Raw genomic sequence first — 26762 nt, 5'->3', positions numbered from 1 at the left:
AAACGAATTAGGAGAAGGGACAGAAACAGGTGCAAAGGAAAAACAAGGATGCACAACAGTTTGGAAAAGAGTGTAGAGAGCAATATCGGAAACTTGATTGCAGGATCAAAGGACTCGTGACTAATGTATGCACGACTGAAACAACAGACTAGCACGGCAAGATGAGCCTCGAGCGGAGCCATCTGCCTTCGCAGTGTCATCCCCCTCATCATAAAGACACCTTCAAAGGGACATGTGTCCTCCGCGAAAGCTTGGGAATCCAAGGGTCACAAAGCGGACAGTGTCCGTTCGCTGACTACTTGAGGGCAAGAGACAAAATGGATGCCGTATCTAAAATGGAACCCGAGGGTTCAGATGGACATACCCAGGAATGAGACGAACCGTACATAGTAGCGTAGCGAAAACGCGTACACCCACTATACTCGTCATTTGCGGTTCGTAGATACCAAACTCGTCCATATTCGAACAATCCGAAAAAGTCATTACGATTCTCACGGAACCTCAATATACTATATCTAGTTTTCATTTTCAATCGTGCTCTCAGGACTATGTTCTATATAACACTGCGTCCACCTACCCTTTTCACGGGCATTACATTTTGTGATGGGGGTGGAGGGTCAGGGGGTGTTTCTGCCAAGTGAGCCCGGAGTCACAGTCACAAACGTCCTCTTCTTCCTGAATAAAAATGAGATTATGCTGCATACTTGTTCATATTTTAAGTAGTTCGCACAGACACACATTTTAAAAACAATAAAGTTCCTAATACCCACCTTCTCTGAACAGTTAGCTTGCTGCCCCATCTACCTCCTCCCTATCCTCTGTTGTCTGAATCCATGGACTAGCCTCCTCCCTCCTGCCATGCATGGTCTGATGTGCTGCCACTGCCCTCCATTTAGCATGATGTACCAGTCCACTCCTCCTGCCCTCCATTGCCCAATTCTATGGCCCATCATTGACCTCCTGCTTAGCCTCTATGCTTAGCTTGCTGCCCCCATTCTACTTTCCCCTGCCCTCCGATGTCTTTGTGCATGCCCCTGCTCCATCCTTTTTGCCCACCATGTTCCATGGACCTGCCACTCCTATCTACTCTGAGTGTTCTGTTGAGCTGCCACTCCCCTCCCACCTGCCTAGCATTGTCAGATGACTGTAACCTGTCCCTGCCGCCTCCACCCTGCCTGTCCACATGCCATGCCCCTATCCCCTTCCTCCTGTCCTCCATGGTCCATTTTACTGCCACACCCTTCTGCCCTCCCTGGTCTGTTGTGCTGCAACTGCTCCTCCTGCCTGCCTCGCGTGGTCTGCTGTGAGGCCCCTTCCCCTGAACTTTCTTGTCTCTCCCATTTCCTGACCCTCCCTTCTATCCTCCATTGTCCTTTGTGCATGCCCCTGCACCCTCCTTCTTGCACATCATAGCCATTGTGCTGCCACTAACCCTCCCGCTTGCCATGCATGGTCTTCTGTGCTGCCATGGCCCCTCCCACCTTCCCTGTGTGGTCAGCTAGCTGCCCCTGACCCCTCCCAGCTTTCCTCCATGGTCTGTGTGTAGGCCATCATAGTCTCACTGTTACTCTCCATGGTGTGTCTTGTTTCTAGTGCCCATCCTGCCTGATCTCCATGGTCATCTTGCTGCTCCTGCCCTGCCCCCTTGCCCCCAGCCCTCTGTTTCCATGTGCAGACCCCTATTCCCTCCCTCCTGGCTTGTCTGTTCCATTGTAATGACCCTGATCCGTCCCTCCTGCCCTTTACGGTCTGTTATGCTGCAGATTTCTCTCCTGTCTACCATTGCCTCTTTCCCCTCTGTTCTCTGTTGTCCATGTGCATGGTCCTGTCTCCTCCCTATTGCTTTCTATGGATTGTTGTGCTGCACTCCCGTCCTGCATGCCCTGTGTGGTGTATTGTGCTGCTGCCAAACCCTGATGCCTGCCCTGTAGGGTCAGTTTGGTGCACCTCTCCATGTCCCTCCTGTCCTCTGTTATCCGAGTCCATGTCCCTACCCCAATTCCTCCTGCCTACCATGATCCAATGTACCATACTTGCGAACATTTTGAACTTGGTAAGAGGGAGATTTTGCAAAAAAATTGGGGTATTGATTTTCCCCTTTGAGTTACATTGAAAAAGAGGAGATTGTAGACAGGAGACAGATCAAATAAAGCCCATTTAAGCTTAAAAACATTGGACGTTTCCTGGCTGAAACGGGTCTGTTGGCATGTATGGTTGTACTACCACTGCCTCTTCCTTCTGCCCACAATGGTCTATTATATTGCCACAGTCTCTCTTGCCAGTCCTGTATTGTTGGAGTGTTGCCCCTGCCCCCCTTTCCACTGCCCTCGATAGTCTGCTGTGCTGCCACTGCCCTTCCTGCCTGCCCAGTGTGGTCAAATTGTTGCCTCTGCACTCTCCTACCTGCCTTCAATTTTCAGAGTCTGTGCCCCTGGCCTCTGCCTCTCAACAGTATCCCAATGAACAACTAGATTGCTAACATTCTATATTTATTTCAAAAGTGTGGAACGCCTGACGTCATCTTGATGTTATCAAAACTGTAATACCTAGAGTATTTCCTTTAGAAATTACATATATGAGAGGGTCTTATTTGCATAAAAAGTATGGTTAGTGCTCTAAAAAACTAAAATGAGGACATATTTTCTGAGTTTTCAAATAGCGACAAAGAACTTTTAAATTATTTGTAATCTTTATGTTTTTTTATCCAGTTGACCACTTGATTAAATGTTGCACTTAGGGAAGAGGATGTGGTGTTACTTCCAGAGCTGCAGACTTTGCAACTGGGGAACCAGGTTGGAGTTTCTGCTTCAGCTCAACAGTCTGTGATTCTGGTCAAATCACTTAATCTCCCCATGTCTACAACCAAAATGAATTTGATCTTGTGTGATGTAACCAATGCTCATGTAAAGCACTCCAATACCTGACAAGTCTGCACTATATAAAACTGCAAATACACAAAAAATAAGTGTTTTGCACACTTCTGTCATTGGGCTACATGTGGGCTACATCTGGGTGATATTTGTGCTGCATTTGGGCTCTTTTGTCTCTGGTGGCCATCTTGGAAAATGTATTTGTTAAAAAGTTTCCTCATTTCCTACAGTCTCCTCAGTATGAAATGCTTTCAGTTTTTTTACTTTGATTCCATCAAGAAGGTATTCAGATATGTCACCCATTTGCCATAAATTCTGAATGTTAGCACTCTAGTTGCTCATTAGATCACTGTAGTAAAGCTACTGCTCACCACGGAAGTCTGCTGCTGGTATTAAAAGTGCATGTTTCAGTCTGCATATCAGAATTTTTTAATGAAATAGAAGAGGATTTGAGAAGTCACTCAAAATGTGCCCTCATTTTTCTTTCTTCAGCACTAATCATAATTTCTATGGCAAAATGAACCCCCTCATTGTGTTCCTTTTTAAATTAAATGTTTTAAGTGTTACCAGTTTATTCCAATCAAGATGGCTTCAGGTGTGCCATACTTTTGTCATAATGAAGACAGTAAGCGCTCTAGTTGTTTTTAAGAACACTCTGGGACATTCTGTCATTGGGCTATACTTGGGCTACATCTGGGTGATATTTGGGCTACATTTGGGCTCTTTTGTCTCTGGTGGCCATCTTGGGAGACTTATTTGTTATGAAGTTTCCTAATTTCCTCATTTACTGCAGTCTCCTCAGTAGGAAATACTTTCAGTTTTTTACTTTGATTCCATCAAGAAGGCATTCAGATGTGTCACACATTTGCCATAAATTCAGAATGTTAGCACTCTTTTTGCTCATTAGATCACTGTAGTAAAGCTACTGCTCACCAGGGAAAACTGCTGCTGGTATTGAAAGTGCATGTTTCAGTCTGCATGTCAGAATTTTTTAATGAAATAGAAGAGGATTTGAGAAGTCACTCAAAATGTGCCCTAATTTTTCTTTCTGCAGCACTAATCATACTTTTTAAGGAAAAATGAACCCCCTCATTTTGTTCCTTTTTAAATTAAATGTTTTAAGAGTTACCACTTTAATCCAAGCAAGATGGCTTCAGGTGTGCCATACGTTTATCATAAGTAGGACTGTTAGCGCTCTAGTTGTTCTTTGGAACACGCTGGGAAGCTGCAGTAGAACACAAAGGAATCAACTGACAGTCTCTGCCCTTGTTGGATGTACATGTTTTACTGAGAATATCAGACTTCATTCTCACAATACTGAGAAAGATAATGTGAATTTACAGAAAATATGCTCTCAGTTTAGATTATAAATCACCTTCCAAACCTCTGTGGAAAAAGCATGAGAAAATTGTTTTCTCTCAAACATGATTCATGATATCACAGCAGAAGGCTTTTTCACATGGTAAAATCACCTTAGAACACACCACAATTCCTAAAATGTGTATGGTACCATCAACAAATGATTTATAATGTAACTAAAGTCTTAAAACCTTCTATTAACTGCAATGCTTTTTAATGAGGTGCTATCATGTATATTGGTCCCAAGATGGCTGACAACACTTCTTGGATGAAGTACTGACAGCCAATCAGATCTCACGATGAGATGTGTGGTTAGGCTCCGCCCAGATATATCTATCTTTTTAAATCTAATTTTCTCAGGAACTACTGAACGGATTTACACCATTCAAGCAAAAGGCACAAGTCTGAAATGAGGACTGCCTCTTTGCCAAATTTGGTGTAATTCTGTTCAGCAGTTTGGGCTGTAGCTGCGTGAACAGGTCCTATGGGAAAATGCATGGGAAAATGCGTTTTGGGCCCCCCTTTTTTCTCGGCCCCCGCTTGACGAATCACTGTGAAATTTTTAGGATAGGAGCGGACCGGAGCTGGCCAAAAGTTTCGAAAATTTTGCGAAGATTCATCAATCGGCGCCAACGTTATTCCCAATAGAATGTTGAGGATTTCCTATGGAAAATAGGTCCTAACTATAACTACATACCTATAAGTTCCATTGTGTCGCAACAGACCTGCCATGCCAGCACTCACCACGCCAGTGCCTGTTTACCGGTGTGACACCTGTTGTAAATGCGATGTACACATCCAGCTCAGCAGAAGAAACAAGCACACTAGGATCTAGATCGTTATATTTATTTAACATTACACCTTTCATCAACAAGTATTTGTCATGCTTGTTGTTGAAACGTGTAACATTCAATAAATATACATATGCAAATATATATAAATTATATATATATATATATATATATATTTATTTATATTTATATTCATAGGTATTCATTTATTGTAACATATTGTAATATCCTTTTAAGTTAAAAAATGCAAAAATGCAACTTTTTAAATTATTAAATTAAAATGAGCAGGCACAAAAGTCAGACATGTATAAGTCTATTTTTGGGATGTTTTATTAGGCTAGGCTTTCAACAAAAACTAAAAGGTTTCTTTTTTTTCCGTCTAGGCTGCTGCTGTGAGGGATCATCAGGGAGGTCTCAGTCACCCCTCAGAATAAAGGATAATGCCACAGGTAAGTGTTTTGATCACACTGGTAATGTAAGAGAGAAATGATAGAGAGAGAACCACACTGGTTTTCTAAGCCAGTCACCATGTTTCGCAGTTACTCCACTTTTTAGGGAATAGGCGATACGCGAAGAACCACAGCAAAATAACACAATGTGCATTGTTAAAAAAGCACAATACGCTTTTCGTTGCCTCTCATTCTTCAGACTTTGACCCGTGCTCTAAAGGGTAGTCTGGTCTTTGTCTTTGTGGGGGCTGGTCTTTGTGGGGGCCAACATATGGTTTACATTCCCTTTCCCCAATTTGGGGTATCTGATTGACTTCCCCTCCTCCCACCCACACCCCAGAGACGTGCACATACCTGTGCAAGCCAAAGCCACGCTCCTTCATTGAGCGTGGCAGGGCAACTCGTGGGGGAGGTGGCCTCCTGGCACCTATATTTTCTTCCTGAGGTTTGAGGGTTCCTTTTTTCTGAATGGATTGTGACTCTGCTGTTCTAGACCCTCCAAGTCTGGATACCTTTCACAGTGGTCTCCTGTAACCAGCATTGACTCTTGACCTCTTCTTTCAGTGACAGCAATTATGCAGTTTTTCAGTTTCTCCCATACTCGACCTGTCTCTCCTCTTATTGTGACATCTAGTTTCACGAGACCTGGTCAAAGTAGAAAAATATGGCTGACCATGATGGATCATGGTTTGTATACAAGAAGAGGATTGGGCCAGGTTAGTGCTTGTTTTCAGATTTAGAAGAAATTCTAGGAAAAAGTGTCTGAGAAGGCAGAGTTCAAGGGGCAATGTTGCAGGCAGCAAAGCAGTTCCTCCAGGTACAACAGCACCCTCATACAGTGCACAGCAGAAGGCCACAGCAGCAAGTAGTCCTCTGCGAGGTCTTCCGCAGGTTGAGCAGTGAAGTGAAGAGTGTGTCTGAAGATTCAGTTTTTATACCCTGCTGCCCTTCTTCTGGAGGTGCATGAAACTCATGACTCCCCTTCCCTGGATCTAAGCTAGCTGCATTGACAATACAGAGTCATTAGGCATTTGTGTGAAGGCATAGCACAGCCTAGTCAGTTGGAAGAGGGCTGTGCTTAGCACGGTCACCATCCTGACAGCAGATTGCCCATTGAGGCACATAATCTCTCTATCGTGTGACTGCCTTGGAGAAATTCACAAAGTATAACTGTCAGCCACACCCAGTCATGTGACCCAAGAGAGGCTACAGGCACAAAGGGCTAAGTGCAGGAAATTCCAAATTTTTAAGAGTGACATTTTCAAAATTGAAATGAAAAATCTAACTTTACCATTAACCCCTTCGCTGCTAGGCCTTTTCCCCCCCTGTGCTAAGCCTTTTTTGGGCTATTTGGGGTAGTGTGCGCTTAGGTCCCTGTAACTTCTTGACCACATAAGGTATCCACGCCAAATTTGCATCATTTTCTTCCAACAACATGGGGATTGTAAAGGTACCCAGGGTTTGTGTATTCCCCTGGAGGAGTCCCAGAAATTAGACAAAATACAGCAAAATGTTGTTCTTTTGGGAAAAATGAGAAAAACGGGCTGCAAATGAAAGCATCTGGGTTTTTCTCTGCAAATGGTATCAAAAAAGGGTTTGTGGGGCTGAAATCACAATTTTCGCAGCTTTTAGGGAATGACAGACGTTTGTCAGAAAACCAACATTTTTTACACAGTTTTGGCATTTTTCTGGGACATACCCTTTTTATGCTATTTTTTGTGCTTTCAACCTTCTTTCAGTTAATGGTAGAAATGGGTATGAAAGCAATAATGGATCCTGGAAAGCTATGCATTTTAGAAAAGTAGATAACATTTTGAATTCAGCAAGGGGTCATTTGTGTAGATCCATCAAGGTTTCTTTATAGAAACTAACAGTTAAATTTAGGAAAAATTGAAAATTAGTTGAAAAAACAGCCTTTTATGTCAAACGTTTTTACCTGTAACTTTTTCTAATTATGACAGCTCTTTGAAAGCAATATAACGTTACATCCGCTGGACCTTCCTGGTTGTGGGGATATATGGGACTTGTAGGTTCACAAAGAACCTGACGAACCCAGAGTAAAAAACTGAGCAGAAATTTGCAATGGTTTTTTATTTTTATTATGTTCCGGGTATATAGCAATTATTGTGGGAAAATGTATACATGGAAAAATCGGTATGAAAGACACCTATGAATTTCTGAAATGGGAACAAATTATAGAGTTTAGAAACAGTACATATTTGCACATTTTTGAAATTGGGAATACTCATACTAGCATGAGAATTATCGGTCATTTTTCAAAATGACTTCTTTTTTACATAATGTCCTCCATTTGGAAGGCAGAAATGCATCATAAATCAATAGGTAATAACAGTTGCTTTACAAATCTGAATTACCCTAAGTCTCCCGATAAAAATGGTACCTCACTTGTGTGGGTAGGCATAGTGCCCACGACAGGAAATGGCTCAAAGCCCAACGTGCACACACCACATTTTCACAATGAAAATTTACCCTTTTTTTGCGAAGTGTCTAGCTGTAGTTTTTGAACACTAGCTCTGCCGGCACCTAGGGAAACCTAGCAAACCTATACATTTTTGAAAACTAGACAGCCAGGGGAATCCCGGATGGGGTGACTTGACTGCCTCCCACCATGGTCTGGTACCCAGAATCCCCTGCAAATCTAAATTTTTTTCCAAAAAAAACACTTTTTCCCAACATTTCTGTGGTGGAAAGTTCTGGAATCTCCGTGGATCCACAAATTTCCACCCACCCACGTTCCCCAAAGTCTTCTGAGAAAAATGGTACCTCACTTGTGTGGGTCGGCCTAGTGCCCGCGACAGGAAACGGCGCAAAACGCAACGTGGTCACACCTCAATTTTACAGTGAAAAATGACCCTTTTTTGGCAAAGTGCCTAACTGTAGTTTTTTAACCCTAGCTCTGTCGGCATCTAGGGAAACCTAGCAAACCTATACATTTCTTAAATCTAGACACCCAGGGGAATCGAGGATGGGGTGACTTGACTGCCTCCCACCAGGGTCTGTTACCCAGAATCCCTCGCAAACCTAAAAAATTGTCCAAAAAAACACATTTTCCCCACATTTCTGTGGTGGAAAGTTCTGGAATCTTCGTGGTTCCACAAATTCCCACCCACCCCACGTTCCCCAAACTCTTACGAGAAAAATGTTACCTCACTTGTGTGGGTCGGCCTAGAGCCCGTGACAGGAAACGGCACAAAACGCAACATGGTCACACCTCAATTTTGAAGTGAAAAATAACCCTTTTTTGGCAAAGTGCCTAGCCGTAGTTTTTGAACCCTAGCTCTGCCGGCACCTTGGGCAACCTAGCAAACCTATACATGTTCGAGAACTAGACACCCAGAGGAATTCAGGATGGGGTGACTTGACTGCCTCCCACCAGGGTCTGTTACCTAGAATCCCTTGCAAACCCAAATAATTGTCAAAAAAACACATTTTCCCCATATTTCTGTGGTGGAAAGTTCTGGAATCTGTGTGGATCCACAAATTTCCACACACCCAGCGGGAGTGGCCTAGTGCCCACGACAGGAAACGGCGCAAAATGCAACGTGGTCATAACCTCAATTTCGCAGTGAAAAAATGACCCTTTTTTGGCAAAGTGCCTAGCTGTAGTTTTTGAACCCTAGCTCTGCGGGCTCCTTGGGAAACCTAGCAAACCTATACATTTTTTAAAACTATACAGTCAGGGAATCTAGGATGGGGTGACTTGACTGCCTCCCACCAGGGTCTGTTACCCAAAATCCCTTGCAAACCTAAAAAATTGTCCAAAAAAACCACATATTCCCCACATTTCTGTGGTGGAAAGCTCTGGAATCTGCGTGGATCTACAAATTTCCACATTCCCCAAAGTCTTTCGAGAAAAATGGTACCTCACTTGTGTGGGTCGGCCTAGTGCCCGCGATAGGAAACGGCGCAAAATGCAACGTGGTCACACCTCAATTTTGCAGTGAAAATCAAATGACCCTTTTTTGGCAAAGTGCCTAGCTGTAGTTTGTGAACCCTAGCTCTGCCGGCACCTTGGGAAACTTAGCAGACCTATACATTTTTGAAAACTAGACACCCAGGGGAATCCAGGATGGGGTGACTTGACTGCCTCCCACCAGGGTCTGTTACCCAGAATCCCTTGCAAACCTAAAAAATTGTCCAAAAAAACTAAATTTCCCCACATTTCTGTGGTTGAAAGCTCTGGAATCTGTGTGGTTCCACAAATTCCCACCCACCCCACGTTCCTCAAACTCTTATGAGAAAAATTATACCTCACTTGTGTGGGTCGGCCTAGAGCACGTGACAGGAAACGGCACAAAACGCAACGTGGTCACACCTCAATTTTGAAGTGAAAAATGACCCTTTCTTGGCAAAGTGCCTAGCTGTAGTTTTTGAACCCTAGCTCTGCCGGCACCTTGGGCAACCTAGCAAACCTATACATGTTTGAGAACTAGACACCCAGAGGAATTCAGGATGGGGTGACTTGACTGTCTCCCACCAGGGTCTGTTACCTAGAATCCCTTGCAAACCCAAATAATTGTCAAAAAAACACATTTTCCCCATATTTCTGTGGTGGAAAGTTCTGGAATCTGCGTACATCCACAAATTTCCACCCACCCCGCGTTCCCCAAAGTCTTACAAGAAAAATGGTACCTCACTTGTGTGAGTCGGCCTAGTGCCCGCGACAGGAAACGGTGCAAAACGCAACGTGGTCACACCTCAATTTCGCAGTGAAAAATGACCCATTTTTGGAAAAATGCCTAGCTGTAGTTTGTGAACCCTAGCTCTGCCACCACTTAGGGAAACCTCCCAAACTCACACATTTCTGAAAACTAGACACCCGGAGGCTTCCAGAGAGGTATGGCTTGCGTGGATCCCTCAGCGTTTCCTTACCCAGAAGCCCCTTCAAACCTCAGTTTTAGCTGAAAAAAATCACTTTTTTCACACATTTTTGTGTGCGAAAGTTGTGGCATCACCGGGCTCACACAAATTTCCCACCACCCAGCGTTCCCCCAGGTCTCCCGGTAAAAATGGTGCCTCACTTGTGTGGGAGGCCCAAGTACCCGCGACAGGCAAGGGCCCAAAACGTAGTGAGGTGACATCAAAATTGCCTATCTCAAAACCACCTGGTTTTGCAAGGGGGGGTCACTGTCACGTTACGGCGCTTGCCGTCCCCCTCCACGAAGACGCACACACAGAGACGACCCGGATACTCACTTCCGGGTGGAAGTCGAGTACCGGTCTAGTCGTTCACAGGGCACTAGGGTCAAGGAAGCGCTTCCGGGGGAAACGCTTATACGCCGCGTTTCCCGCCGGCTCGGCGCTTCGTATTCTCTTTGAGTACCCGAGCCGCGAGGAGCGAGATTAACCGTCCTGAAGCCAAGCGGAAAGTGAACGCCGTCCCTCTCCACTGGAATCCTGCTTCTACCTTCGTCCACGCTTCGGAACCAGTCCAGGCTTCTCAGGTTTTCCAAACCCTAGCCCCCTAGACTTCCCGGGCTGTTGAAGGGTTCCCCTGTTTTTGTGTCTGTGTTGGAAGTGAGCTTATTGATGATTTTGCCACAGTTTGTTTTGCCTTTTCACGCAGAGCGCCAGTTCTGATTTCCATTGCTGATTTTGCCTATTGATGATTTTGCCACAGTTTGTTTTGCCTTTTCACGCAGAGCGCCAGTTCTGATTTCCATTGCTGATTTTGCCTTTGATGGTTTTGCCTTATCGCGCAGAGCGCCATTTCTGTATTTCCATTGCTGAATTTGCCATTTGATGATTTTGCCAATGTGTATGTGCTGAATTGCCATTGATGAGTGTCCATTGACAATTCGCAGAAGCGCCTTGCTGTTTTGTTTTCTCTACTCGGGAGCAGGGTTTAAACTCTGAGTGCCGCTTCCAGGGTTGTTATTGGGAAGCTAGATTGCTTTCCACTGACCACGGTGTGGGAGCACCGACATTTGATTTACTGCATAGCCTGTCCTCAGCACTTCACCTGCGCTACTGCCGTGTAGCGACCGGCGTCACCACAGTAAGGGTGAGTTCCCTGAGTCTAGGGCAGGACATAGCTCTGTGTGTGTTTCCACGGTGTGTTGGGGGTTCTTCATTGACCATAGTCTTCCTCTTTGTAGGTCATTCCGAGATACCCTGCACCCCTACCTACCACGTTCATTCAGGCTCCTTTCCCTGCGTCCATCTCATCCCTGCTGGGTTCTACGGTCCACGAGGGTCAGGTGGGTGCAGGGACGGGCGCTCCTGTCGTCTCCGCAGAATCGCTGCACAAGCAGAGGTAAGTCTTGTGGAGCATCCTGACAGAATACGAAGCCCACGTTTACCATTCTGCCCAGACGACATGGGCGACCCAGAGGTCACCTTGCAAGACATTGCCTCCATGCTAACCGCCATACAGGCAGAAAACCTCAGCTTACGTCACGACATAACTACCCTACAGGGCCAGATGTCATCTGGGGTCACCAACCCTTGGGGATCCGCCCCGAGCCACCGGGGCATGCAGGAAGGGATATTACGACGGCCAACGTTTACGTTTGGGGGTCCTCTGCCGCCAGCAACCCGAATCCTGCAGTCCAAGTTATCGCTGCTCATCCCGTACAACTGGCACCACCGGAACGGTTCTATGGCGACAGTGCCAAGTACGGCATCTTTATCCATCAATGCCACCTGCATTTTATGGCCAGGAACACTGCCTTTCCTGATGATGCATCCAAAGTTGCCTACATCCTGTCGTACATGGGCGGAGACGCCGCTCAGTGGTCAATAGCATTGGTTGAACACGACGACCCCATGCTGCACCACCTGCCGACCTTTAAGGAAGCTATGCGACGTATGTTCGCTCGGCACACCTTTGTGCAAGCCGCTGATAACGCGTTGCTCAGCCTCAAGCAAGGCAACCAGGACCTCCTGCACTACATCACCACTTTTAGTAGGCTAGTGATTGAGTCCCAGTGGCCCGAGGACAAGAAGGTGTCAGTATTTTATCGAGGATTGCGAGACGAACTAAAAGATCTCATTTCGCAGTTCCCTGACCCACCCGAGGAAATCGGCCCCTTCATCGATCTGGTGGTGAAGATGAACTTTCGGTTGCAGGAACGAAGGACAGATAAAGGAAGAAGCAGTGACAGTCGTTTCCTGCCTATGGGGGAGAAGGAGACCCGGAAGACCCAGGAAGGGCTCCGTCCCCAGAGCGACGCACCTGAACCTATGCAAATCGGAGGCATAAGAGGCCCTTTGTCAAGTCAGGAAAGGGAACGACGGAGGAAACAGAATCAATGCCTGTACTGTGGGAAAAGCGGACACTTCGTCAGGGAATGTCCGGTGAAGCCCACGAAGTCCCGGAGCGGGAGGCCGTTCGCGTTGCCCATCACCAAAACAGAGAAGACGGGAAACGAGACAACCCAGTAGATAAGGGGATCCGTCCTCTGGGTTTTTCGTATTGCAATGCCGCGATCCCTGCTGTAGTCGACGGTACTCACCATATAGGAATGGATGTTTCCTTGCAAAACCAGGAGGGCAGAACCTGGCAAGTAACGGCGATGTTGGACTCCGGTGCTACAGGCTGTTTCATAGACACCGCATTCTCACGTGCCTTAGGTGTAACCACAGTGTCAAAGGCCCAACCCGAGACCGTCAAGGCGGTGGATGGAACAGACCTAACATCCGGCCCTATCCGGCACCACACCGAGAACATGACTATGTCCTTTATCAATCACCACGCCGAAGTCATCAGCTTTGACGTCATTGATGCTCCTCAATTCAAGTTGATATTGGGGTTGCCGTGGTTGGTGAAGCACAATCCTCGCGTTGATTGGGTATCCAGAAGCATCCACTTGGACTCAGAGCACTGTTGTGATTCCTGTTATACCCAAGACCACCTCCTCGGGACCCGCTCCATACAAGCGAGATCGCTGCCCGTGGAGGGAATGGGGTTGGTTTCCCAAGCAGCCGTGCCCAAAGAATACCTGGACCTAGCCGACGTGTTCGACAAAAAGGGAGCCAACACCTTGCCGCCGCATCGCTCGTTCGATTGCCGGATAGACCTGATTCCCGGTTCCACGTTGCCCTGCAGCAGGATATATTCTCTCACGGAGAAAGAAAACGCCCACCTACGCTCCTACCTGGACGAGTATTTGGTCAACGGCTTTATCCGTCATTCCAGGTCTCCAGTTTCCTCTCCTCTATTTTTCGTGGCTAAGAAGGAAGGTGATCTACGGACGTGCATTGACTTTCGAGCGATGAACAACATCACCGTAAAAAAACGTTACCCGCTGCCCTTGATAACCAATCTCCTGGAACAGGTAAAAGACGCCTCAGTGTATACTAAACTCGACCTGCGGGGTGCGTACCATCTAGTCAGAGTCCGAAAAGGCGACGAATGGAAGACCGCTTTCCGAACTAAATTCGGGTTATTCGAATACCAGGTCATGCCTTTCGGACTCTGTAACGCCCCCGCAGCGTTCCAGTACTTTATCGACGAGGTGTTACGGGATTTCATAGACGTCTTTTGCATCGTCTACATAGACGATATCCTGATCTATTCGCGGACCATCACAGAACACGTGCAGCACGTGCGTTCCGTCCTTCAGCAGCTGGGTAGACATCGTCTGTACGTAAAGCTGGAAAAGAGCGTCTTTCACGTCACCACGGTCGAGTTCCTGGGGCATGTCATCACTCCAGCGGGCATACAAATGGACAACAAAAAGGTGGAAGCCATCCTGTCCTGGCCCCCCCCGGAGTCCGTAAAGGGGGTACAACGGTTCCTGGGGTTTTCCAATTACTACCGCCGATTCATTACTGGCTTCTCCGAGATGGTAGCCCCGATTACCCGGTTGTTGCGTAAGGGCGTGCGCTTCAGTTGGGATCAGAAGGCGGACGACGCCTTCCAAGAACTGAAGAGACGTTTCACCACAGCCCCGGTTCTGATGCACCCCGACACCAAGCAGCCCTTCGTCGTGGAGGCGGATGCCTCTAAAGATGCCATCGGGGGCGTGCTGTCTCAACGGAGCACCCGTACTGGACTACTGCATCCGGTGGCATTCTTTTCCAAGAAACTACAACCTGCGGAACGCAACTATTCGGTGTCGGACAGGGAGCTCCTGGCCATCAAGACCGCTTTTGAGGAATGGCGCCACTTCCTGAAAGACGCCAAACACACCGTAACCATCTACACGGATCACAGGAACCTTCAGTTTCTCCGGTCAGCACGTGCTCTCACCGCCCGACAACTCCGATGGACCCTTTTCTTCAATGACTACGATTTCGTGATCACGTTTCGGCCAGGAAGAGAAAATGCCAAGGCTGATGCCCTCTCTCGGTTGGAAGAAGCTGACGAAGAAGCCGAGAACACCGAGCCTGTTCCTATCCTTGCCGAGAAACACTTCCAGGGTGTTGTGACGTCTTCAGGCTTCTTATCTCAAGTACGGAAGGGCACGAAGCAAGTCGACCTGGAGGGACTGGCGGATGGACGCAAAGACGTGTCGTACACGGACGGATTGCTGTTTTATGGAGACCGGCTGTATCTACCTGGGGTGCCCAATCAGCAGGAAGCGGACCGCCTGTGTCACGATCACGTTTTGTCCAGCCATCCCGGTTTCCATAAGACACTAGAGCTCTTGCCAAGACAATTCTGGTGGCCGACCATGGTGGCCAACACAGGACTTCATGTGAGGAGCTGTACCATCTGTCTCCTGAGTAAGAACGCTTCTGAGCCTCCGGTGGGCCTTCTGCGTCCCATTCCGGTACCACCGTATCCATGGCACACCGTCTCCACGGACTTCGTGGTGGAACTCCCTACCACCAGGACGGGGCACACCACGATTCTCACCATCATCGACCATCTCTCCAAAATGGCGCATTTCGTACCTTTGCTGAAGGTGCCCACAGCTGTGAACCTGGCCGGGATCTTTGTGCGAGAAGTAATCCGCCTTCATGGCATCCCATCGGTGGCCATAACAGACCGGGGATCGCAATTCGTGTCCCGCTTCTGGAGAGAGGTGTGCAGAATCCTCGAGATGGACGTACGCTTGTCCACAGCGTACCACCCACAAACGGACGGTCAAGCGGAAAGAACAAACCACACCATGGAGCAGTACCTCCGTTGCCTGCTGCTTATGGTTGACAAAGACTGGTCCGAGGTCCTATGGATGGCTGAGTACGCCTACAACAACAGTAAGCATTCTGCCATCGGAATGTCTCCCTTCTTTTGCCTCCAAGGCCGTCACCCCCGCACCTCTGCCTGGGAAATACCCCGGGACTGCTTCTTGCCGTCAGTTCGTTCCTATCATGCTGCCTTGCGCACTATCTGGCAGCAAGCTCGGTTTGGGTTGGCCAAGGCAAAGGACACCTACAAGGCGCATGCTGACGCCCATAGACAGAAGGAACCCGAATACCGCTTGGGTGACCGAGTGTGGTTGTCTATAAGACATCTCAACGTGCATGGCCCCAAGAAACTGTTACCCCGTTATGTGGGTCCCTTTGTCATTGTGAAGGTGGTAAATCCGGTGGCTATGAAACTTACGCTCCCTCCGCACATGAGGATCCACCCCGTTTTCCATGTCTCTCTTCTGCAAGCGGTCCGCCCTGATGGCGGGGTTCCCTCTCCTCCGTCTCCAGTGGTGGTGGAGGACCATGTGGAGTACGAAGTCCGGGCCATCCTGGGTTCTCGTCGCACCAAGGGGAAGTTGTTCTACATGGTCGATTGAAAGGGGTACGGCCCGGATGAGCGGTCTTGGGAGCCTTTGTCCCATGTTCGCCATGCTCCTGTTCTGGTCCGTGCTTTTCATCTCAGTCACCCCTGCAGCCCTCGCCCTGCGGTCCCTTTTTGAGCCCCTGGGGTTGGGGGGGGGGCCTGTTTTTGAGGGGGGGTACTGTCACGTTACGGCGCTTGCCGTCCCCCTCCACGAAGACGCACACACAGAGACGACCCGGATACTCACTTCCGGGTGGAAGTCGAGTACCGGTCTAGTCGTTCACAGGGCACTAGGGTCAAGGAAGCGCTTCCGGGGGAAACGCTTATACGCCGCGTTTCCCGCCGGCTCGGCGCTTCGTATTCTCTTTGAGTACCCGAGCCGCGAGGAGCGAGATTAACCGTCCTGAAGCCAAGCGGAAAGTGAACGCCGTCCCTCTCCACTGGAATCCTGCTTCTACCTTCGTCCACGCTTCGGAACCAGTCCAGGCTTCTCAGGTTTTCCAAACCCTAGCCCCCTAGACTTCCCGGGCTGTTGAAGGGTTCCCCTGTTTTTGTGTCTGTGTTGGAAGTGAGCTTATTGATGATTTTGCCACAGTTTGTTTTGCCTTTTCACGCAGAGCGCCAGTTCTGATTTCCATTGCTGATTTTGCCTATTGATGATTTTGCCACAGTTTGTTTTGCCTTTTCACGCAGAGCGCCAGTTCTGATTTCCATTGCTGATTTTGCCTTTGATGGTTTTGCCTTATCGCGCAGAGCGCCATTTCTGTATTTCCATTGCTGAATTTGCCATTTGATGATTTTGCCAATGTGTATGTGCTGAATTGCCATTGATGAGTGTCCATTGACAATTCGCAGAAGCGCCTTGCTGTTTTGTTTTCTCTACTCGGGAGCAGGGTTTAAACTCTGAGTGCCGCTTCCAGGGTTGTTATTGGGAAGCTAGATTGCTTTCCACTGACCACGGTGTGGGAGCACCGACATTTGATTTACTGCATAGCCTGTCCTCAGCACTTCACCTGCGCTACTGCCGTGTAGCGACCGGCGTCACCACAGTAAGGGTGAGTTCCCTGAGTCTAGGGCAGGACATAGCTCTGTGTGTGTTTCCACGGTGTGTTGGGGGTTCTTCATTGACCATAGTCTTCCTCTTTGTAGGTCATTCCGAGATACCCTGCACCCCTACCTACCACGTTCATTCAGGCTCCTTTCCCTGCGTCCATCTCATCCCTGCTGGGTTCTACGGTCCACGAGGGTCAGGTGGGTGCAGGGACGGGCGCTCCTGTCGTCTCCGCGGAATCGCTGCACAAGCAGAGGTAAGTCTTGTGGAGCATCCTGACAGTCACCTGAGTTTTTGGCCCCGTGCTCATCGGCCATCTAGGGAAACCTACCAAACCCACACATTTCTGAAAACTAGACACCCGGGGGCTTCCAGGGAGGTATCGCTTGCATGGATCCCTCAGCGTTTCCTTACCCAGAATCCCCTTCAAACCTCAGTTTTAGCTGAAAAAATCACTTTTTTCACACATTTTTGTGCGGGAAAGTTGTGGCATCACCGGGCTCACAGAAATTTCCCACCACCCAGTGTTCCCGAAGGTCTCCTGGTAAAAATGGTGCCTCACTTGTGTGGGAGGCCCAAGTACCTGCGACAGGCAAGGGCCCAAAACGTAGTGAGGCGACATCAAAATTGCCTATCTCAAAACCACCTGGTTTTGAAAGGGGGGTCACCTGGGTTTTTGGCCCCGTGCTCAGCGGCCATCTAGGGAAACCTACCAAACCCACACATTTCTGTAAGCTAGACACCCGGGGGCTTCCAGGCAGGTATGGCTTGCATGGATCCCCCAAAGTTTACTTACCCAGAATCTCCTGCAAACCTCAGTTTTAGCTGAAAAAATCACTTTTTTCACACATTTTTGTGTGGGAAAGTTGTGGCATCACCGGGCGCACACAAATTTCCCACCACCCAGCATTCCCCCAGGTCTCCCGGTAAAAATGGTGCCTCACTTGTGTGGGAGGCCCAAGTACCCACGACAGGCAAGGGCCCAAAACATTTTTTGATGGGCAATGTTGATGATACAAAAATGTGTGAGAAAAGTGATTATTTTCAGCAAAAATTGAGGTTTGCAGGGGATTCTGGGTAAGGAATTGTTGGGGATCCACGCAAGCCATACCTCCCTGGAAGTATCCTGGTGTCTATTTTTCAGAAATGTGTGGGTTTGGTAGGTTTCCCTAGATTGCCGCCAAGCACGGGGCCAAAAACCCAGGTGACCCCCCTTGCAAAACCAGGTGGTTTTGAGATAGGCAAATTTCATGTCGCCTCACTACGTTTTGGGCCCTTGCCTGTCGCGGGTACTTGGGCCTCCCACACAAGTGAGGCACCGTTTTCACCGGGAGACCTTTGGGAACGTTGGGTGGTGGGAAATTTGTGTGAGCCCGGTGATGCCACAACTATCCCACACAAAAATGTGTGAAAAAAAGTGATTTTTTCAACTAAAAATGAGGTTTTCAGGGGATTCTGGGGAAACGTTGGGGGATCCACGCAAGCCATACCTCCCTGGAAGCCCCTGGGTGTCTAGTTTTCAGAAATGTGTGGGTTTGGTAGGTTTCCCTAGATGGCCGCCGAGCACGGTGCCAAAAACCCAGGTGACCCCCCTTGCAAAACCAGGCAAATTTGATGTCACCTCACTACGTTTTGGGCCCTTGCCTGTCGCGGGTACTTGGGCCTCCCACACAAGTGAGGCACCAATTTTACCGGGAAACCTGGGGGAACACTGGGTGGTGGGAAATTTGAGTGAGCCAGGTGATGCGACAACTTTCCCACACAAAAATGTGTGAAAAAAGTGATTTTTTGCAAGCTAAGATTTAGTTTTGTAGGGAATTCTGGGTAAGGAAACGTTGAGGGATCCATGCAAGCCATACCTCCCTGGAAGCCCCCGGTGTCTACTTTTCAAAAATGTGTGGGTTTGGTAGGTTTCTCTAGATGGCCGCCGAGCACGGGGCCAAAAACACAGGGGACCCCCCTTGCAAAACCAGATCCTTTGTGACATAATTAATTGTTCATTTCTACAGTGTGAGAATTTCGGCACAATATTGCAAGGAAAATGTGACAGACATTTTGAGGTTTGCAGGACATTGTTGATAAAATAACTTGTTGGAATTCACAAGAGGGACATCACAATGATCTCCCATGGGTTTACAACAATATCTACAGTTGGTAGGTTATTCTTAGATGGAATGTACACCTTGGCAGAGAGACTAAAAAGACAAAGATTCCTGCACAGCCATCTATTCCTCAAACACACACACATACTGGTTGGATTTGGCATTAGGGCGAGTAATGGTTCAGTATATAACATTTTATTAACAAGAGATTTCACAAAAATGAAATGCACTGTCAATAATTAAATGGACAAAAAATCGAACCAGTGACTCGCAGCTCGTGAGCTGTAAAACCACGGCAAGGCACCAACCGCTTTACAGGTCATTCACACACCTTTCATACGTGATACACACAAGACCATTCACACCATCAGGCACAAAAACAACACATTACAACATTCACAAAAAGGGACAAGGTACACCCTGCTCAGAAAGACAAATATTACTTCACAGAGCGGCACAAATATGGAAATTTAGCGGCACAAATATGGAAATTTAGCGGCATTTTTGCGGCACTTTATTTTACTTCTAATCATTCATTTTCAGCCTTAAATCATTGGAAACTCTTTTAGCAGAGTATTCCACTTTGAATAGGGAACCTGGACTATGGAACAGAGGAAGCAGCCCACAGGTGAAGGCTGTTATCCTTTGGAAATGCAATTCTCCATTTGCTTTAGTATAGGTTGGTAGCAGTTATCACACCTTTTGACACATTGCGGGACCGGTGTTTGGCACATCCTTAACCCTTTTCTCGCCTGAAAGTCTGAGGGCGGCTGGACACCGCTTTCGTGGACAAGCCATGGCCCTTTGAGCAGGTCCGAGAAGGTCCACTCTGAGAAAAATAACTGACTTTATTAGTATGCAAACCTTTTGAAATCCTACCACTGCCCATTTATTTTAAAGCTCGAAATGATTCTGGTTTCTTCTTCCCACATCCTAAAGCTCACTTCCTGATTTGCAGAAGGGAAGAATATTTGTAAAAAATCCTCTCACGTTTGCCTCAATTTGTAACAAGCTAATATACAGAATTTAGCACACAAGAAAGAAAACCCCTCACTGTTGGCTTTTGTTTGTATTTGTCAAACTCCTCAATGGTAAATTGTGCTGATGCGTTTCGAGACCCGGTTGTAATCCCAAGGCTCTCTTCAGTGCTGTGATTTGGTGTGGTCTATGATAAAAAATAAAAAAAGGGAGATTGTTGCTAATTTCTACCCACAAATGCTTGCCATATTTTTTACATTTCACATTATAGACACTTCCTGTGCTAAACTTTATCGATGCTCAAAGTGAGATTAATGCACGTTTTATCCGTCATGAATGTAGGAATGTAAAAGATCACAGGTTGATTTGTTGAACAATAAGAAATGATATAAAAAAAGAAGTCTTGAATTTGTGGGGTTACTACTGCATTTGCCTGAGCTATAGAAATTTGAAAATTTCTTACTTTGTTGTGCAATGGAAGCCACTAAGTCATTTTGTCTTGATATCAGACAGTAGTTCATGTAATTTGTTTATGCACTCAAGGTAGTGAAGATGCAAGCACCCCCTGGCTTGCTCTGCGAATACCTCCGTATTTCTGTTCTAGTTAAAGAGATGCGGCACATAATTAGGAAAAGCGTTCTTTTTTGTGTTGCAAAATTGTGTCAAAGTACAGCTGCATGTTTAGTTCAGTTTCTGCTTGTTCAAACAATACTACATCGGTCGGACTCAAGCTTGCTTGTGAGCTGGTGGGCTGTCAGACTCCTCAAATGTGCTCAACGGGGGTCAGTTTTAAGAGGGAATACCTCCGTATTTCATTTCTGTTTCAAAACATACGGCACGCAATTAGAGACGGCTTTCACTCGTTACTGTAACAACACTGCAATAGCCTGTTGATGGAATCCACAATGTGTACTCATATAAAGAGTAGCTTCTCTCCCCACATCCTTTCCTGTGGTGAGGGAAGTGCACAATAAGGACATCTGTACCAAGAAGGGGTAAAAACAATCCTATCATTGAAATATATCCTCATTCACAGAGGGACACATGGTCAGCAGCAGGCCGCATAGGAACAATTCCATTATGCCAATATGGGCCAATGAAAGTGTAAAGCATAATGTGGTCAACTAAAAGCACAATGTGCTTTTGAATGGTCTGTGTGCAAGGTGGGACTGAACCAGTATTTGCATAATGATTATCTACCCTCTTTCCAAATTAATGTTGGTATAGTAGGAGGCTTCGTAACCAGTACAGTGGGCAGTATATTGGATCTGTTACTAATGCATTTTTCAGAAGACGCTTTCTAAGAGCTAAAATTAAAAATAGAAATACTTTTTGCCGATTTCGCAGGCACTTTTGTAAAAATTGCGGCATTTTTACAAAAGTGCCGATTTCGCGGGCACTTTTGTAAAAATCGCGGCATTTTTACAAAAGTGCCGATTTCGCGGCAAGCCGCGAAATCGCGAAATCGCGAAATCCTGGAGGGTCTGTTCAGTATATACAATTGTATTAGCAAGTGATTTCACAAAAATGAAATGCACTGTTAATAATTAAAAGGGCGAGAAACTGAACCATTGACTCCCAGCTCATGAGCTGTAAAGCCACGACAAGGAACCAACCTCTTTACAGGCCATTCATACACCTTTCATACGTGTGACATACAAAACCATTCACACCTCCAGCCGCGGGGCCATCACATTACAACACTCACACCAGCAGACAGCGCCATTCAAGGGCCTATCACTTTCACACACCCACATTCCTGACACAGCAACCACACAAGCTGATGGATTGCGTGGAGTGGCACTTAGCTAGCAGTGTGTGTAGTGACCAGCAGCAAGTCACTACTCGCACTCCGCCAGCCGAGCACCAGTCCACGCACACCGCTAGCCAAACACCAGTCCACGCCCACCGCCAGCCAAACGCCAATCCATGCACACCGCCAGCCAATCGCCAATCCACGCACACTGCCAGCCAAGCGCCAATCCACGCACACCGCCAGCCAAGCGCCAGTCCACGCACACCACCAGCCAAGTGCCAGTCCACACACACCACCAATCAAGTGCCAGTCCAGGCACACCGCCAGCCAATCGCCAATCCATGCACACCCCCAGCCAAGCACCAGTCCACGCACACCGCCAGCCAAGCACCAGTCCATGCACACCGCCAGCCAAGCGCCAGTCCATGCACACCGCCAGCCAAGCACCAGTCCACACACACTGCCAGCCAAGCACCAGTCCACGCACACCGCCAGCCAAGCGCCAGTCCACACACACCACCAGCCTAGTGCAAGCCTTCACACACCACCATCACATTTAGGATTTTTTTGTAGACAAAAATAAAAACACAAACTAATTGCAAATAGATACAAATCTGAAACTAAATACATTGCACTAATGCCAACCTTGAAACAGAATCACATTTTTTAAAGAATACAGGCAGTTCACTTTACCACTCATGGATGCTCCCAAAAATTATTTTGCGTGTGGTACGCTCTAAAACAAGCAGGGACACACAGCCCAGGGTTAGAAGGACACTCGGGCAGTACATACGAGTCTACTTCCGCGTACCTCTTCGCCAACAGACTCCACATCTCCTAGTGGGAAAGTCTTTTGAGGATGTGGGAGGAATGAAATCAGGAAAGTGGCGATCTTTCAATCGAGCCACATCCTCCACCACTCCAACTCTAGGAGCATTTGCCTGTTCCCCAACAACAAGGCTGCCTATCACAGATTGCTGAAACTGAACAAAAGTCAACTTTGATGCAGAAGAACACTCCTTGAACACAACAAAAGCATTGAAAGTTGCTAAATTAAAGAGATGGATGGCCAACTTCTTATACCAAACGTAAGCCTTACGAATAGCAGTGTAAGGTTCCAACCTCTGATCTACTCTTTCAACACCACCCATGTGCTTATTGTAGTCTAAAATGCACACAGGTTTGCGCACTTCAGAAAATCTGACCCCAAACAGCCACAGGTGAAGTACTCTCATCATGGATGGTAGTCAACATGTATACATCCCTCCTGTCTACAAATTTCGCAGCTAGTAGCTCATCACTACGCAAGGAACTGCACTGTCCCCTCTGAAGTTTTCTGCAAATAAGCTCTTTTGGATAACCTTTACGGTTGGAGCGGATTGTGCCACAAGCAAGTGTCCACTTTGAACAATTCCTTAAACAATTGCACAGCAGTGTAGAAGTTATCAACGTACAAATGATGGCCTCAGTTAAACAGTCCTCTAGCAAGATCCCACACAATTTTCTCAGAAACTCCAAAAGTGGACGGACAACCAGGGTGTCAATAGTGGAATCCCTACCAGTGTGCACACGGAAATTAAAAACATTTCCTGTCCTACTCTCAGACAACATATACAGCTTAATTTCATAGCATGCCCACATGCTAGGGATATACTGCCTAAAAACCAAACTGCCCTTGAACAAGACCAAAGACTCATCAATAGATATTTCTTTCCCTGGAGTATAGATCTATGAAAATCGATCTACAAAGTGATCAAGAACAGGCCGAATCTTAAAAAGACGGTCACATTCAGGGTGATCTCGTGGCAATGCCAAAGAATTATCAACAAAATGCAGCATCCGTACCAAAAGTAAATACCGATCACGAGTCGTAACTGCAGGAAATATGGCCGTTGCCATCAAGGGACTGGTAGACCAATATGAAGCCATGGACGGCTTCCTTATCAAACCCATCAATAAAGTCAAACCCAAAAACGTCTTCATCTCTTCCAAATTTGTGGGAGTCCACCGGGTAGCTCTAGAGTGGGGCCTAAGTTTGTCACTGTTGTCCCTCAAAAACTGTTCAGCATACAAATTAGTCTGCTCAAGAATCTCACCCAAAAATACATCAGCCAGAAACAACTGAAAAAACTGTATAGGCAAACAATGTTCACAATTCACTCTACACCCTGCATCACCACTAAAGGCAGGCAACACCGGCTGCACCATGTTTGGATCAACCCAGAGTCCAGCACTTCCAGTAGGAAGCCTAGCAGCCTCAGGCTGCAATCCAGATGCCTCTTGCACCATCGGTACAGCAGTATCCTCCTCTAAAACAGGCACTTCATCCGCACTGAGAAGAGCTTCATCTGCACTGAGAGTACCTTCATCATCCGATGATTCCATGTGGAGAGAAAACTCACTGCCTGAACCTTCCCCTCCCTCCTCTCCCTCAGATGCACTGTCAGTCTCAAAATCCTGCTCAGAGGAAGATTCAAGAAGCATACCAACCACCTGCTGAGCAGTCATTCTACGGCTAGCCATACTGCTTACTAATAAAAGGAACTTGTCAAACAAGTCAACAACAACAAACACTTTGTAAAATAAGTAATAAACAAAAAATGCACCTTTAGCAGTAATACCTATATACTTCAAAACGATACCACTCACTTGCCAGAAGCAGCTAAATTCACCACCACCTACTCTGCACAGACACAGTATGGATCAACAATATCCCACTAAAAAAGAAAGAGAAAAGAAAATTACACATAAGACAATGCAAAACACATCGCAAAGAATTCCATGCACAAAACACTAACTAAATAAGCTGCCATTATGACACCACTTACAAAAAAATTCATTTATATATGACAAAAATACTCATTTGGAGAAAATACAACAAAAATGTTTTTCTTACCAAAAAATGCGACTGCGCAAAACTGCAGAACACCACTGTCGAAATCGCAAACAGGAATCAAAAGCTTTATACTAGAATAAAAAGGAGAAAAAACATTACAGTCACATATGCAAATAATGCACCAGACCACACAGAATCCACTAGCCAAGCTAAGGGGTAGGTGGATCTAAGAGTATAAATAAAATATTCACCCCCCGTAAAAGGGGAGCAACCCTTGCCCTTGAGGCCACTCCCAAACACAAAAATTAAAAAAAAACAGGTGTCTAGTGGCTTCTGCCCCCCTTGAGGGCAGATGGGCCTAAAACATACTGCTATTCTGCCACCAAAAGAGGGCAGAAATGACCACAATCATCCTGCCATAAAGGGGAACGACCCTTGTCAAAGGGGCCGCTACCCAACATAAAAAAAAACCCGGGTGGCCTAGTGGCCCTACAAAAAAACAAATCAGCCGATCTGCCCCTCAGGGTGGCAGAAACGGCCAAATTAATGCTCACCAAATGGGAGCAACCCTTGCCCAAGGGGCCACACCCCACAAAAAAGTCCCTGGTGGTCTAGTGGGCCCAATTTTTAAAAAAACATGGAGATCTGGCCCCCTGCAGGGCAGACACAGCCACAAATATTGACCCCAAAGGAGAGTGACCCTTGCCCAAGGGGTCATTCTCCACAAATAACTCCCTGGTGGCCTAGTGGGCCCTACATTAAACAAGCATTTGCAATGCAATCGGTCTCGCCTTTGGGACCTTATATGTACTTAGCTATGCAGCACATTCGCATGCACTCTGAAACATCTGCTGTTGTTTGACATGGAGGGAAAGCAAGCACCAAACTGTGTGACACGCCAAGTATTGGAACACACGGGGAGAAATATTGCCTTTCAGCGGGAAATGGTATAGTCCAAAGCTCTGTTTTTAATATATAATCTGAGCCTTCGGTAGTCATATCACTGAAAATACAAGATTTAAAAAAAATTTATTGTCTATGGGTGCTCGTGGAGGACAATTTCTATGGACTGAAAACTAGAGAATGCTGAAGTGATTCTGGTATTTTACTGACCTCTGCTGGTCGTTTTCTATCAAGAAAGTTAAATACAGTCAGTTGATCAGAAAAAAAGTCCCTAAGCGGAAGCAGACAAGTCCTAGGGCTGATCTCCAAAGCCCACAAACCATATAAACATATAAGTATATACTAAAGTATATACAAGAGGTCTTGAATGCGAATGCGAAATCTGCCCCCCCATGGGGGCAGACTGCCAAAATCATAAGCCCCCAAAGGGGAGTGACCCTTGCTCAAGGGGCCACTCCCCACTAAACACTCCCTGGTGGTCCAGTGGGCATTTGTTTTTAATACAGAAAATCTGCCCCCCCCCCAGGGGGGGCAGACAAAGCTGGAATACATTGCCCCCAAAAAGGGGAGCGACCCTTGCCTAAGGGGCCGCTCCCCCAAACAAAACAAACATAAACTACCAAAAAAAAATGGCCCCCAAAGGGGAGTGACCCTTTCCCAAGGGGCCACTCCCCACTACATTTCTGTAAAATGGCCAGTGGGCTGATTTTATATTTAAAAAAATGTCTGCTCCCCCCCAGGGGGGCAGACAAAGCAAGAATACATTGCCCCCAAAAGGGGGAGCGACCCTTGCCTAAGGGGCCGCTCCCCCCAAACAGTACAGTCATGGGCCTTTAACAATAGAAATCCCTGGCGTCTAGTGGGCATTCCTGCTGCACGATCGTGCAGCAGGAATGCACAAAAGAGGCATCAAGGGAAAGGAAAACCCTTTCCTTTCCCTCGATGTCTCTTTTGAAAAAATCCCCCCCCACCCTCCC

The sequence above is a fragment of the Triturus cristatus genome, chromosome 6 (assembly GCF_964204655.1).
Source record: "Triturus cristatus chromosome 6, aTriCri1.1, whole genome shotgun sequence".
NCBI lineage: Eukaryota > Metazoa > Chordata > Amphibia > Caudata > Salamandridae > Triturus > Triturus cristatus.
This window is presented reverse-complemented; position numbering follows the sequence as displayed.